Raw genomic sequence first — 16,573 nt, forward strand, 5'->3', positions numbered from 1 at the left:
AAGGCTTCTCCCAGGCAAATGCGTCATCTTGATTACATAGCGCAGTTTACAACCGACTTTAGGCATGTAGAAGGCCCTCAAAATACAGTTGCTGATGCTCTGTCCAGAATTGAAGAGGTTCAGTTGCCATCAACAACAGATTTCTCCGCCATTGCTGAATGTCAGAAACAGGACCCAGAATTGCAACATCTTTTGTCTGACAAGTCTTCTCATGGACTTAATTTAGTACCCATGCAGTTAGAACCAGATCTTTCACTGTACTGCGATGTGCAAGGTAATGTGGTGCGGCCATACACTCCACTGAAATTCCGGCATGGTATTTTTAGCGGCCTCCATAATTTATCCCATCCTGGCATCCGTGCTTCTCGCACGTTAATTCAACAGCGTTTTGTATGGCCTGGTATGCAGAAGGACATCGCTGCATGGGCGAGGTCATGTACAGACTGTCAAAAATCAAAAACTCACAGGCACACTCGAACTCCATGTCAACGCTTTGAGTTACCATCTGCTCGCTTTAGCCACGTACATATCGATTTGGTTGGACCCTTACCCCCATCACTAGGTTATACATATCTTCTTACGTGTGTCGACATATACACACGTTGGCTAGAGGCTATCCCTATTGTAGATATGTCAGCCGACACTGTGACAAAAACCTTTTTTTCTGTATGGATTTCACGGTTTGGGGTACCCGAGTACGTTACCACGGACCAAGGACGGCAGTTCGAATCTCAATTATTTACTGCATTAACAAAATTCTTGGGAACTAAAAAGATCCGTACATCACCGTACCACCCGAATTCCAATGGACTTGTCGAGAGGTTCCATCGCTGTCTTAAACAAGCCATTAGATGCCATACTGCTATTCACTGGGTTGATGTCCTTCCTACTGTGTTGTTAGGACTCAGAACGGCTATCAAAGAGGACCTGGGTTCTTCAAGTGCTGAAATGGTTTATGGTACCAATTTACGTTTACCGGGAGATTTTATAACACAGTCAAGAAAGCCCGGCGCAGATACCTGTTGACCTTTTTTTCTTTTAACTGCCGAAAGAATATTTCTGCTAAAAATATAGTTTTGTAATTTTTATGGACCTTATTTTTTATAGTGAGCAACGAAATAAATATGCATTGCTTGCGTAAAATTCGCTAGTTATGGAAAAAATATTACAACATATTTGGTTTCCAGCTTTGCAAATCAATGCGAATCTTAGCGTTTATTTCTTCGAATATGAAATAAAGGCGCGAAAGTCAGCTGACGACAAGATCACCTGATGAGACGAGGACATTGTAAGCGAACTCTCATGTCACTTCCTTACTCTGCGGCACGTAATCAATATTGCGAGAAATTTTATTACTGAAGTAGAAGAATCGAAAAGTCGCAAAAAGTAGCACATGATATCAGATATCACTTGTTTTTTTGGTGACGCCATAGTTAGGTATGCTCACATAACCTCCGACGTTATTACAATTTCAGTTCTCATTGGGTCCGTATGTTACGGACTATAATTCTTAGTCGTTTTAATAATGTATTTTAGTTTGGATGAAAATTTTAAAACCATAGTGTTAATTATCCATTGTTTAAGCATTCATTTTTTAATTAATTTTCAATTTTAACTTAGGTTTTTTTAAAATTAATTTGTTCATATTCATTGTTAAGTTCTCACTAACGTTTGGACTGTTAACGCTTTTGTACTTGTATCGTACAGATATGATTGACACAACGGCTCTCACAACGAAACTATTACACTATGTGAAGGGAAAACAAGTGAAACAAGGGGGCGTGAACTACTCAGAATGCATAGTTCGACCTGGCCGCAAGCCGAAAGGTATAAGTCAGCGCCCGTCCCTTTCCCGTCGTCATTGAGAGCTTGGACAGCAACGATAGAAGGTGATTATCATGGTCAGCGTTGGACAGCATGGCTCCTATGGAAAGGAGGGATACAGGGTAGTGAGATCCATCGTCGCATGGTATCGGTGTGCGAGAACAAAGTACCCTCAAGGCGTATCGTATCCCGTTGGTTGGCCAAGTTCAGCAGTAGAGTGGAGACTGCAGCCAAAGGTCTCAGCGCGGAACAACCAGAACATCGCATACAGCAGCAAATGTGGCAGCCGTGTCGGAATTGATCATAAAGAAAGGTGCATAACGTTCATCAAGAAGCACGAAGAGACAGGGCTTGCGCAAGGAACATTGCAGGTGATTGTGCATGGTGATTTGGAGATGACAAACGTGTGTGCAAAGTGGGTGGACGCCTTACTTGACAACATGAAGGACGCAGTCGGGGGCCAACATGTTAAATTTTTTTGCCGAATTGCATGCAATTGTCCATAGGTGGTGCATCAATACCCCCACAAACTGGTTTACCACAGCCCTTCGGTACCTCCCAGCCAGATGGCAGAAGTGTATTGACATGGGCGGGGGTTGTTCCTAACTGATGTACTATCAGTTTTTTGTTAATAAATTGTATGCCGCTCTGTGGTAGAATTTGTGTCATTCATTTCTGTACGACCTAAATATTAATATTTTTGAATTGGTAACTTGAAATGCTACGAACTTGAAATGTTTCAAAATTTTTGAAAACTTGAGAAATGGTTATACGTTTACAGAAAAAGTTATAAATCCTATAGTAGCATTAGTCATTCTTTTTCGATAAACAGCGTTCATATAAATTTTATAAAACCTTATTAAATTCACTAAAAGCCAATGAGATAACAGAAAAACAATTTTTATTAAAGAAAAGGTATTTATAAAAGATTAAAAGTATTTCCCGAAAAATATTTAAAGGGGAAAAAAAAAAAAAAAAAAAAAGATTGAATGGTTACTGATCTGGCTTAAATACATAAAGAAAAAATTCATACTTTTAAAGAAATTAATGGAAAAGGAATAATAGGTTTAATTGCAGGAGGCGATATTGCAGGATGGATACAATAAATAAATAAAAATAAAAAGTAAATCCTCCGGAAATGCATTTACCAGGATATAAATGTCGTGATCCATTTTCAAAACTAGAAAAAAGGATTAGCAAGAGGATATCTCTGAATAAGCAGAGTTAATAAAGTTTGTAAAGAACATGATATAAAATACAGGAAAACAAAAGATAGTAAACAAAGACGTATAGCAGATCAAGAATTATTAGATGATTTAGATGCTAGTGAAAATTCAACAATAGGATGGACTAGGCAGAACTATTTTTAAACCTATTATGAAAACTAAAAAGAAGTTTGGTATGGAAGAAGTTTGGAAGTTCATTTATTAGAATTAAGTAAATTAGAAGATAAATCTTTCCATGTTAAAGATATTGTTACAAATTTTGTACGTGTGCAAGTAATTTTTCTAAAATTATATGTGAAATTGTCGTATTTTTTGTATAATGAACATGAAATGCTTGAAAGAGAATATGCTCTGCCGAAAAAATAGGAATACAGAAGCAAGTTTATTAACAGTGTAATTTATTCAGTGATTTCATTCATAACACTCCTTTATGCTTCTTTTTCGTTTGGTTTTATTTCGCTCGAGCCTATTCAAGATTGGACTACTTTTCGCTTTTCGAAATTTAAAAAATATGGAATATTGAGTAAGGATTCTGAATTTTTAATAGAAGGAAATGTTTGAATTATATTATTTATAGTAGGAAGTACAAATGGAAAAGATATAGATTTTGTCAAAGCTCAAATTTCAGTTGGTCAAAACGTTCTTATTCTGAATTCAGCTTCAGCTTAGATAGATAATCTTTTAGGCATGTCAACAGAGGTGATGTGTTAGAATTAGAAATTCTAGCCAAGAAGCCAATTGTTATTCAACCTTATATGAAAATCGAAGCAAACCATTTCAGGAGTTTAATTTTTAAGCTTAATAAACGGATGTTCATTGGGGTGAGTTTTCTTAACACACGGTTTTAAGGGAAGATTTAATTAAAAATTTTGAAAATGTTGCTTAATGGGATCTGATTTCTAGATATAAAAAATTATCTGGATCTTTCATCACTGAATATAAAGATGGAGTTTATTGGGATAATATTTCAGCTTATCAAAAATTATTCAAACCTTTTATGATTACGCATGAAAATCTCATTAATTGGGGTATTGTATCTATATATAAAATTATCCGAAATAATCATCTTAGATAATAACGAAAAAGTTTATTGGGATAAAATTTCAGAATATCAAACTTTAAGTAATAATTTCGTTTTATAAAATTAAAAAAAAATTAAATATAAAATTAGTTTCTAGATATCAGAAATTACTGAAAAATACTACTGAAGATTTGAAAGATGTAGTAGACTGGGTTGAAATAATTAAATATCAACGTTTACGTGAAAACCTTTTAAATAAGCATGAAAATAAAGAAGACTAGTGTAAATCAAATTTTTATAAACAAGTTATGTAAAACTTCATTATAAGAAATTCTGAAAGTATTTACAATGTTTGTTTTTAATCCTGCTTTCATACTAGCACTCAGATGAACTCTTATTCAATTTTATGACAATCAGTGTTTCACTTAAGGCTGCCGTTGTGTCGTTACTAATCTGACTTGTTTGACAATGGTCAGCACAAGCCCACAACATTTCTAGTGAGAAGAAGTCAAATGCGCCTGTCGTTCACAAGAGCTTTGAACACAATAAAGGTATCAGCTCGATTCCAGCTCAGTTCCGCTCCCAGTTTCGAGAGACAGCACCCGAGGGTCTCCCACCCCTCGAGAGGCCTTTGGCTGGCCGCATATTTAGAGTGCCACCATGCCGCACAGTCACTTTACAAACATCCATGCCTTCTTCGGGATTTGAACCCGAACCCTTCCGTACGGCAGTCAAGAGTCAATAACTACTATCCCGGTTGGGCGGCACAGCTACTACTGTATACTACATGAGTGCCAGGGAAGCCTACATCGATGAGCTGACAATGATACTCCTGTGTTTTTACTATCTGACAGGCAGCAGCTCGGTTAAATTTTTGCAGTCATTGTTAGGAAATAGCCGCTAATGTGACGCTATGTCGTCGTAACAAAACTTTTCTTCCCCAGCTTTTGTACATTTCAAAACATGCTTAAGTTTTCCCAATGTAAAAAAATAAGGGTGATTTTCCTTTTCATTTGTCCTTTTTCCTCTTTTCCCTACAACCGTATAACCGAGAGTTCGAGTGACTTAACCGGTTTTTCGACAAGAACATTCTTTCATGAGAGACACTATTCATTCAAAAAGCGAACTCAGAACAAGGTCATTCAGTAACAAAATATGCAGTATGGCTAGGAATTAAATGACAAAAAAAAAAAAAAAAAAAAAAATTCCTCACTGTAATTGCTTAATGGAGGAAGAAAACATAACGGAAGCAATACGCTTGGGGAAAATATTCATGTAAAGAACAGGACGGTTAATATTTTATTATCATTATCTTAAAATGCAGTAAAGACTGTGGATTTGAATGCAAACGAACAAAAATAGTCATGAGTCTACAGATCGCAAACTAATTTTCTCAGTGGCACTGCTCTCCTCCTGAAGTAATAAATATACGGCAGACAAAAAAAAAAAAAAAAAAAAAAAAAAAAAGAAATGAAAATGATTAAATATGAAACACTCATTTCTTATAAATTTCGCACTCAAATCGAAATATTTCTACAAAAAGTATTATATTAATTCCATGTATACAAACAGTGATAAAATTAAGCTCTGAATTTAGAATAGTTATTTCACAGTTACTTATTGCTTAGATATCAAATAAAGTAGTATTTGAAAAAGAAAATTATCATAGATGATGTTACAGCACGAAATCATACTAACGCAAACGTTCTCCATCTTTCGCCTAATGAAGATGAACACGAAAAGAACATCGAAAAAATACCAGAGAAATTCTTAGACGCAATCAAACCAAAGAATAACCCACATGGCGCCATCTATGGGCAACAACTGCTACCAATCTTTATTCTGTAAAATCATTTTCGGACGTTTCAATTTTTAATTTAATGGAGTGGAATTTCACTGTTTGGCTTTGATCTGAATCTTTTTCTAGTTCTTCAGAAAGTCCTAGAGCAAGAGGCATGGATTTTCTTCCTTCGCCAGAAGGCTTGCAATTCTTCACTGATATGATATTAAAGTATATTTACTCATCCTTCTACAAAGTATATTTACTCTACCCCTCTGCTTTATTTGTTTATACACATATTTATTTCCTGTGTTTATGTTCGACCTCAAAACAAAGTTACAACAAAAAAAAAAAAAAAAAAAAAAAAAAAAAAAAACCTCCTTGCGTATAACTTGTAAATAATGTGTTTCAGTATTCACCAGTTTTTCATGACATTTTTCGGCTCGCGGGCACGTTCGTTATACGAAGCAGAACCACTGAATTTTGTTACCTTGGCGTATATATCTAATATATCTAAGTTTTTCTGTACCCTTTATATTTGCGCTGTAATTTGTTGTGAATAAGCTATCAATAACAACTTTTTTCTTTCTTTTTTAATATGTATCTCTATATATTTCTTTACACTAAGGCTTACGAAAATTTATTACAAAGCTTCGATTAAAAATAAAATATATATTAAATAAAAGAAGTTCAGAATATATATATATGAATGTATTATATATAAATATGCATAATAATAATATTTTTTTGTTGGCCGTAGGTGAAGAAATATCTATGCATGGCTCTGGTACACTTGAAGACTACTGAAACGCCTATCAGTGCACGGTACGTTGGGGTGAAAAAACACTTTATTTACTTATTTATTTTTGTTGCTATACCTACCGCCTAGCTATGCAAAGTGAAAAGATAATTTTGAAAATTGTATCTTCTGTTCGCACATCAAAGTTCTGAAAAGTGATGAAATTTTGATGTTTTCATCAATTTTTTATACTTACTAAATTTACTACTATTGAAAAGGTTTGTTTATTTGATTATGGGAAAGCACATTAGGGTTATCTGCCTAAGGGTAGGGATGCCTTTGTGGAGGACTTTCGAAAAAAAACTGGTTCGTATACGCGCTAGACACAGGAAAGACCATGAAAACGCCCATGCAAGTCAGCCCGTTCACCTGGAATCGAACCCAAGTTGGAACTACCAGTTTTCAGCGGCTTAATTGCTCGGCCGCTGGTGGGCGTCTGCTATCAAAAAGCTATAAGTCCTAATGTGAATTCTCGGGCATGAGGAAACACAAAAAGAGTTTAAAATTAGTAATTTCAAACTATTTATTATTTGTGCAAAAAGTTAGAAAAACAATTTTTGAATAGCAATATTTCATAAGTTTTGCTAAAAAATTTTTTAAACAGTAACTATAATTATCAGATATTGTGTATATTGCAAATATTCAGTAATGATAAGTACTGTGCATATCATAAATATTACGTAACTATGTAAGAGATAGCTGATTCAGACAATTATCACGTCATTGACAAAATTCAAGAGAGGAAAATCTCGCAATTACAGAAATGATTTGGAGAATCAATCTATTAAGAAAATACTGAGTGGTCTGTACTTTGACAGAAGAGAAAACGACAAAGGTTATTAAAAAAATTAATTCAAAGCATTTTCAAAGAACTGAAAAACAGGACCATTATTCATCATACAAGAATGAGGATTAGAATTTATTGGCCATGTTTCTCTAAAGGAATTTCTAAAGATATAGCTTCTAACTATAATTTCCCATTTAGCTACATCCAAGATTTCCCTTGAAAATTTTAAAGTGATAAGAAGTGATGGAACTTATTATTACTTACTAGTTTGAAAAATGGTGTTATCCACCATACTGAACTGCACGCTGGAAAACCACTGCAATAGGGCGTACAGTACAAAGTCAGAAACCCGGACATCCAATATCCGGAATGACCTAAAATTCAAACCTCTAAATCACCAGCATCTTCCTTTTTTCTTTATAAATTTTTTTTTAAGCTTTAAGCTGGCGAATTTGATATTTTTTTCATGATGAAACGTGGAGAACTCATATTCTTAATTTCACTTCAGCACTGGCACAACCTGGCAAACTATTATATACAGTCAAAAGTCGTTAATTCGGACACCCATAATCCGGACCTCAAAACTACAAACTTTCTATGCGCGTAAGACTTTTACGGCTGCGAATATGCGTGTGCGCATGCGCAGAATACGTTTACGCATGCGCGATTAATGTATAACGGACGGTATAAGCTAAGCTAAAATTATCTAATGTTGCAGATTACGTTGTTCCTTAATCTTCGAATTCGATCCGGCTTATTATTTTTTGCAGACAGTTAGAGCAATTTTATAAAAGTAAGCTTAAACTTTCGATTATGTCAAATAGAATTTCCTATATATATTTACTAATATGTAAAGGATCTACAAAGCGAAAATATGTTTCGGAGTCCATTAAACAAAAAGTGGAATTGCTGCATAAAATGGATAAAGGGCATATCCTTCGTTTCTCTAAGCATTTCGAAATATGTTTATCAATTTCACGCTGCTTTGCGGCGGCAGGGGGGGGGGGGAACGCCGCGGCGCGCAATGAATTGGAAGTTGATCTGTCAGCACTATCCTTATCTTCAGGGCAGATGTTTTTATTTTATTTGGCTTATAATTCCTTACTAAATGTAGTATTTCATCTCGATGTACTCCGTCTTTGATATGATTTAAATCAAATTCCTCGTCATTATAATTCGCTTCCGATAGTGAAGAAAGTGACACAGAGGTTATTGAAAAAACCTCTACGAAAAAATTTCGATTGACAAATTAGTCGATATTCTCGACACAGCAATTATAGGACTTGAACAGCGGAACTTTGTAAATGAAGAAGAAATTATGTCTGTTTACAGAATTAAAGAGAAAGTATTATCACATAAAACGAAGCAAATTTAAACAACTTACATTGAAAGAAATGCTTAATAAAGTAAACAAATAAATATTAAGCTTTTTTTTTTTTTTTTTTGTAAATTTTGATACTCTTTAGATCAGAATTGTTCTTTATTTCATAAATTATGGTTTCATATTTTTAATTTTATAATTTCTGCATTCCATCTTACCAGATTTAAACTGATGATCTATAATCCGGAATCGCCAAAGTCCCGACGAGTCCAGATTAACGACTTTTGACTGTATTATTTTTTGCTTCCACCTGCATGACAATCCAACACACAGCAGCTTGAAAAATGACTCATGCAGCGACGTCTAAACATTAAAAAAAAAATATTTGTAACTGAATATTAAAGGACATGGTAACCTTCTATGCTCATATTATGCTTCACGAGGATTACAAACTTCAGCTTATCCACTGCGAAGTGTTCAGTGTGTTGACTAGGGGAAGCAGAAATTTCTCTCCATATATAAAAATTAGGTATTCATAGGTCGAAAGATTGTATTTAATGCTGTTTGAATCGAGAATGCTTGTTTGTTATACAGATAATACCAGGATCAGTGCCAGAGCTGGAGTGGCGACAGCGGACGGTAGAATTCAGGGAAGGCAAAATTTGTAGACTTTAATGAAGCGTCATGCAAAAAAATTAAGGGACAGCAAATTTTTATAATTTAAGAAGGCTCTTGGCAGCAGAATTTCGTACCCGCAAAGACTGCACTAGGCTGCAAACTGTCTAGCGCCAACCTCGTATAAGTATATGTGGGAATTTATTTATTCGGCACTTGTGTTGTATTTTATATGTGTTGGGTACGTGCTCAGTGATGATTACAAGATGTACACAAACGTTATTTATTCTACATTGCTCATCTACTATTCTATATTACAGTTATATTTAAAGATAATAATAGATACAGTTACAGTTACATATATAACATCTCCCTTTTTTATAAAAAATAATAATAGTAGTAAAATTAAACATATTCTTTTAAATAATAAGGTTTCTTAACAGTCCTACCAGATCGAGTGATGTAGTTATGTCCATTTGAAAAATTTGATGATACTATACCTCTTTTGCTATTTGGTGACACAACACTTCTGTTAGATTTTGAAGGAATTACAGGCACATCTAAATTTGTAGTACTCCTACTATTTTCATGTATCTCGGGTTCATCTATAACTTCATTCTCATAGTTGTTTTGTATTGCAAACTCTTCCTGATTAGTTCCTTTAAGAAGGTCTCTTCTGTTCCTTTCTACAATTCTTCCATCTGTTCTTATAATCCTATATGAACGTGGTCTTTCTGCTTCTTCTATAATTTCCCCTCTTTCATTTAGTTTTTTCCCTTTCTCTTTTATGTAAACATGATCTCCTGTTTTCAGTGGTTTTAATGTCTTGCATTCCTATCATAATAACTTTTTTGTAAGGTTTGTCTCTTCAGTAAATGTTGTTTATGGTCTTCATATCGTTTAGCTTGGACAAAATTCTCTTTTATAGGCATCAATCCATTTACTTTTCTTCCAGATATCAATTCTGAAGGTGACTTAATTTCATCTGAAATAGGAGAGTTACGATATTCCAGTAAAACTAAATATGGATCTTTATTGTCAACTACAGCTTTTTTTAACATTCGCTTGACAGTTTGAATATGTCTTTCAACCATTCCATTAGACTGCGGGTATTTTGGACTTGAAGTTCTGGTTTCAAAATTCCATCTTCTTGCAAAATCTTTATATTTCCTGCAATTATATTGTGGACCATTATCCGAATATACTATTTTCGGAATACCATGTCTTGCAAAAATTGATTTCAATTGCTTTATCACTGCTACACTTGACAAATCTTCCAAATGTCCAATTTCAACATATTTGCTAAAATAATCTATAACTATTAGATAATCCCTTCCTTGAAAGTAAAAGAGGTCTGTTCCCAATACTTCCCATGGACCATTACGTATTTCTTTAGATATCATTGGTTCTTTAGTATTAGCTTTGTGTAAACTTAAACATGTTTGACAATTCAGTACCAAATCTTTAATTTCTGTGGACATTCCTGGCCAATATAATATTTCTCTTGCTTTGATCTTGCATTTTACTACTCCTAAATGACCATAATGAATTCTGCTTAACATATCTTTTCGTAAACTTCTTAGTACAACAACACAGGAATTTTTAAATATTAATCCATTTGCTTCTGATAGTTCTTCTCTGAAGTTAAAATATGGTTTTGCCAGTTCTGGAACCATACATTTTTCATCTGGCCATCCAGTTTTAATTAATTTTCTTAAAACTTGTAGTTCTTCATCTTTTTCTGTTTCCAGTTGAAAAACTTCCATTTTACCATTAGACATTGGTATACATTCTACAACTAATCCAACATGAGCTTCTATTTCTCCTTCAAAGAAATCAGATCCTTTATCACTAAATGATCTTGATAATGCATCCGCTATAAAAAGTTCTTTTCCTGGTTTATATTTTATCTCAAACTGATATGGCTGTAATCTTATACGCATTCTTTGTAGTCTTACAGGGCATTTATTTAATGGCTTTTTAAAAATTGATTCCAGTCGTTTATGATCACTTTCCACAGTAATATTTTTTCCAAATATATACTGGTGAAATTTCTCACACGCAAATACAATAGCTAAAGTTTCCTTTTCAATTTGAGCATAATTCTTCTGTGTATCTGTTAATGCCTTAGATGCTTATGCCACTGGTAAATTATTCTGCAGTAAGACTGCTCCTAGTCCTTCTTGAGATGCATCTACAGATAAAACTACTGGCATGTTTATATCATAATACTGTAAAACTGGTTTATTTACCAAGACAGCTTTTAGTCTTCTAATGCTTTTTCATGTGTTGCATTCCAGTTCCAGATAACTTGTTTTTTCAACAAATCTCTTAAGCATGATGTCAATTCTGATACATTAGGTATAAATCTAGAAACATATGTAATCATTCCTAGAAAAGTTTCTAATTCTTTCACATTTTTTGGTGGTTTTATATCTAGAATAGCCTTAATTTTGTCTTCATCTGGTTTTAAACCATCTTTAGAAAATATATGTCCCATATATTTCACTTCATTCAGCCCAAATTTACATTTATTTAAATTAAATTTAACATTCTTTTCTCTGGCTCTGACCAACAACTTCTTTAATCTTGAATCATGTTCTTTTTTATCTTTACCCCTAACTAATAAGTCATCTATATATATTTGAACTCCTTCTAAATCACTAAAAATTTCAGAAAAACTTCTGTGGAAAACTTGTGATGAACTCAGTCCATATGGCAACCTCAAAAAACAATATCTACCAAACGGAGTGTTAAATGTAGTAAATTCACAACTTGAATCTGACAGTTTGTAAGGATCTTAAGTTTTACTAACGTTTATTTTATTTTAAATCTTTACTATCACTTCTTATTTTCTACTTCCGGCCAGAATTATAAGCGTGAAGGAGTTTATGCAAAGTTGTCTGGCGAACGCCAAGTATTTAAGTGTGGCCTTTTTGCCAAGCAGAAGAGAGGAAGCCGTGAGTTCGAAGCAGGCCGCTTACCTTAGAAGTTACGCAGTTGCTACTTTGCCTTCCAGGCCAGAGGTTTTAATCCTCTTGATAAATTAAACGTATTGTAGTGTTCACAGTCTCTGTGCTACATACGCTTTCTGTTATTATAAGGCCAATCTTATTCTAAAGTTAAATTAGAGTTTAGTTTTATTTTGATATCTTTTAAGTTAGACCCCGAGTGGAGGGTCATTGTATTCCGAAGTACGGAAGTCATTGTATATAAAGAAAAAAATAAAGGGTTTTGTATACCCTTCGTCTGTATCCTGTCCACTTACTACAATTAGTGAACATAGCTTTAGTAAGCTCTCTGTTCTAGTCAGGTCATTGTATGTTTCCGAAGAAAGTTAGAAGAAACATTGAACCTGATAGTGGCGCCCGACGAAGAATAACCATGGCCGAGTTTCAAGAAGAACCTGTGCTGCCTGCAGAAACAGCTCAGAATCCAGAAATGCCAGCTGCCGCCCTGGAAGGATTTGGGTATATTGTCCAGACCATGCGCGCTTCGATAAAACCAGAAGCAACGTTTAATGGAAACTCACAGGTAACCAGTTTTTTGGAAAAATTGGATGACCACTTCATGCTCTACCCCGTGCACGAGTTTCAAAAAGTTACCTTAGCTACCAGCGCTTTGAGGGGCCAAGCGCTTAACTGGTTCAAATGTATCGGCAGAAGTCTCTTGGGTCAAGCAGGAAGTCCCACCTATACCTACGAAAATTTCAAGACTGCCCTACTAAAAGCCTTCCCTGTTGTAAGGGATCGTGCGAAATTAGAAACAGAACTTTTCAGTATATATCAACAAAGAATGGAAAACCTCTCCAGGTTTATTTTAAGAAAAATTCACGTTTTCAAGCTCTTGTATGGAAACCGTCCGGATCCTGAAATAATTCAAGTGATTTTGCCGAGGTTACTACCCCAAGTGCAAGACTTTATTGAATTGAGAAATCCGACTACACTGGAAAAATTATTTGAGCTAGCAATCCAGTTTGAAAGTAGAAGAACGGCGGACGTCGAAAGAAGACGCCAATATCAACAGCGAAACCAATTTGGTACGCCAAGACTACAGCAAACTCAAGCACATGGCTACGGAGAAAAAGCGAATCAGTGGGCAAGGAAACCCGAGCATTCAAAAACAGCCGGCGAACGTCGACAGTTCAATAGCAACCCAGGAAAAAAGTCTCAAGGCCAGTGGAGAAAGAAGGAAAGCACCGAAAGAAAAAATAATTTAAACTAAAACGGATTTCTGCTGACGAGAGGGTGCGGAAATCCGAAGGCCACGAAAACCCCTCTTCCTACAAGTTAAATACAGTAATGGTGAAAAATTTAACTCTTCCGAAGATTGAAGTCTTGGTAAATAATATCCCGGCCACCGCACTCCTGGATACCGGCGCGCAGTGTTCCTGTGTGGCAGAAGTCTTTTTTAGAAAGTATTTTCGCAAATACCGCATATATAATGCGGATAATACAACAGTATTAGCGGCGCAAGGAGAACAATGTAAGTGCGTAGGTAAAGTACCTTTGTACATCCGTATCAAGGACGAACAAGTAAAGGTGATGTTTTTTATAGTAAAGAATTTGCAAGCACACTTAATACTAGGAATAGACTTTCTTTCAGACGCACAAGCTACACTGGATTTTAATGAAGCGTCTCTTAAGCTGACGATGAAGCCAGTGCGTGTAGAAAAGGTTGAACCGCCAAGGGTAAATCTCGACCACCTGCCTAATGACGAGCAAGATAGAATCCGACAAGTGGTAAGTGAATTTGCTTCCTTATTTAGTGATATTCCAGGATTTACCCAGGTTACTAACCATAGTATTGACACCGGAGATGCATTGCCGGTTCGTCAAAAACCATACCGGTATGATAAGAATAAGGAAAAAATTATAGAATGGCATATTACCGATATGCTACGTAAAAAGATCGTAACGCCTATCTCAAGTAGTTATGCTAGTCCGGTGGTTTTATGTAAGAAAAATAATGATTATCCTTTGGAGCATCCAAAAAGGTGGAGATTCGCTATTGATTACCGTAAATTAAATTCCATAACGAAATATCCGGTATATCCGTTACCGATTATAGAAGAAATTTTAAGGAACATAAAATCAACCAAATTTATGACAACTTTAGACTTAACGAATGGTTATTTTCAAATAGGGATCAGGCCTGAGGACGTGCCTAAGACTGCTTTTATAACCAAGTCTGGCACTTATGCATTTTTGCGAATGCCGTTTGGCCTTTCAGGCGCCCCAGCAACATTTCAGCGATGCATGGACATTGTGTTAAGACCTGTTCTCGGAAAGTCCACATTTATCTATTTAGACGATATCATTATTACTAGTGATAATCTAGACCAACATGTACAGGATTTAAGACAGGTGTTTTCTTTATTAAATGAGGCCGGTCTAAAAGTTAATGTCGAAAAATGCAAATTTGCAGCCCCTGAATTAAAATATTTAGGTTACAAAATATCGCAAAAAGGGATCGAGACAGATGAATCAAAAATAATCGCGGTACAAAAGTATCCCACTCCAAACACGGCAAAGAAGCTCTCTTCTTTTCTAGGACTTTGTTCATATTATAGGTCCTTTATAAAAGATTTTGCGGCTATCGCTGAGCCATTGTTAAAATTAAAAAGGAAAAAGGCAAGATTCTCGTGGACGGCCGAAGCCAATAGTGCTTTCGAAAAATTAAAACAAGCATTAACGCAAGCCCCTGTGTTGAAATTTCCTGAAAAGGATGAAAATTTAGAAATTTCAGCGGATGCTTCGGATTATGCGGTAGGAGCGGTACTTTCGCAAAATCAGCAGCCAGTAGCATTTTTTAGCCGAACTTTAAATCAAACACAAAGAAACTATTCCGCGACCGAGAGAGAGGCACTTGCAGTTCTGTTAGCAGTGCAAAAGTTCCGAGTCTATTTTGGAAAGGCGCCGATAACAGTATATTCTGATCATGCGGCGGTAACTAGATTGTACTCTGGAAAAAATTTATCCCCAAGGTTAATAAGATGGGCACTCAAGCTGCAAGAATATAATCTGGTAATCAAGCATACCCCCGGAAAGGAAAATATCGTAGCAGATGCCCTGTCACGAATTAAATTAGACGAACAGGGTAATACCGTAAAAGTTGCAATGCTGACAGCGTGTACAATAAATTCCCGAGAAACTGTAATAACCGAACTGGGTAAGGATCCGGAGTTTGGAAGTATTTATGAGTATTTGAAGGATCCTGAAAATTTTAGCCACCAAGATATTGTGGCGATAAGAAATAGGGCGGCCCATTACGAACTAATAGATGGTCTATTATTTTATACAAAAACTACGAATTCCAACAACGAATTTCGACCTGTTATCCCAGCTAGTCTTAGATTAAATATCCTGCAAGAGCTCCATGACAGCCCTTTAGCTTCTCATGCTGGTATTCGAAAAACTACTCAACGCGTACGCGAGGCAGTCTACTTTCCTGAACTGCAAAAGTTAACAAGGGCGTATGTCCAGTCCTGCCCAACATGTCAAGCCGTTAATTATATTAATTTCCGCCCGGCCGGGTTTCTAAATAGTATTAAATCCGAATTTCCAAATGAAATAATCGATATCGATTTATTGGGCCCTTTCCCAAAAAGTCAGTTAAACAAAAGTCGCTATCTCCTTGTTATAGTTGATCATTTTAGTAAATGGACCGAAATTGTTCCCTTAAAACGAGCCTCCGCGAAATTAGTTACCGATTCTATTTTAAATAAATATATTTTAAAATACGGGGCGCCCCTAAAAGTTATATCGGATAATGGTCCTCAATTTGTAAGTAATATATTTGAAGACATGTGCCAAAAACTGGGCATACGTCATTTAAAAATGGTCCCGTATCGGCCGCAATCAAATATAGCGGAACGGGTCAACAGAAATATAGTGAAAATTATCCGTAGTTATGTTGAAAATTTTCATAAAAGCTGGGATAACTATGTCAATGAATTTGCTTTCGCCCTTAGGACCGCAAAACATGATACAACGGGCAAAACTCCTGCTGAGTTATTTCTAGGCAGAAAGATTATAACACCGTTAGATAAATTATTTTATGTGCAACAAAGAGCCCCAGAATTTAAAATGGGTGATATAGAAAAACTAATTAAGGAAGCAAAGAAGAATACGGAAGTAGCACAAAGAAAACAGAAGCTCTATTATGATTTGAAACGACGGGGAATAACTTATAAAGTAG

The 16,573-nt window shown here is 35.4% G+C and overlaps 1 protein-coding gene across 2 annotated transcripts in view; it reads left to right on the forward strand.

The window, feature by feature from the left end:
- Positions 1–16,573, forward strand: part of LOC146996550 (uncharacterized) — a 193,038-nt gene that overhangs the window by 164,828 nt on the left and 11,637 nt on the right. For both annotated transcript variants that reach the window (XR_015042212.1, XR_015042213.1), the window contains one exon: positions 6,612–6,676. The gene's annotated coding sequence lies outside the window, so the exon portion shown is untranslated. The remainder of the gene's footprint in view (positions 1–6,611; positions 6,677–16,573) is intronic.

Source organism: Stegodyphus dumicola, chromosome 7, assembly GCF_044657685.1.
Source record: "Stegodyphus dumicola isolate Sdum_Otavi_A_Nest chromosome 7, ASM4465768v1".
NCBI lineage: Eukaryota > Metazoa > Arthropoda > Arachnida > Araneae > Eresidae > Stegodyphus > Stegodyphus dumicola.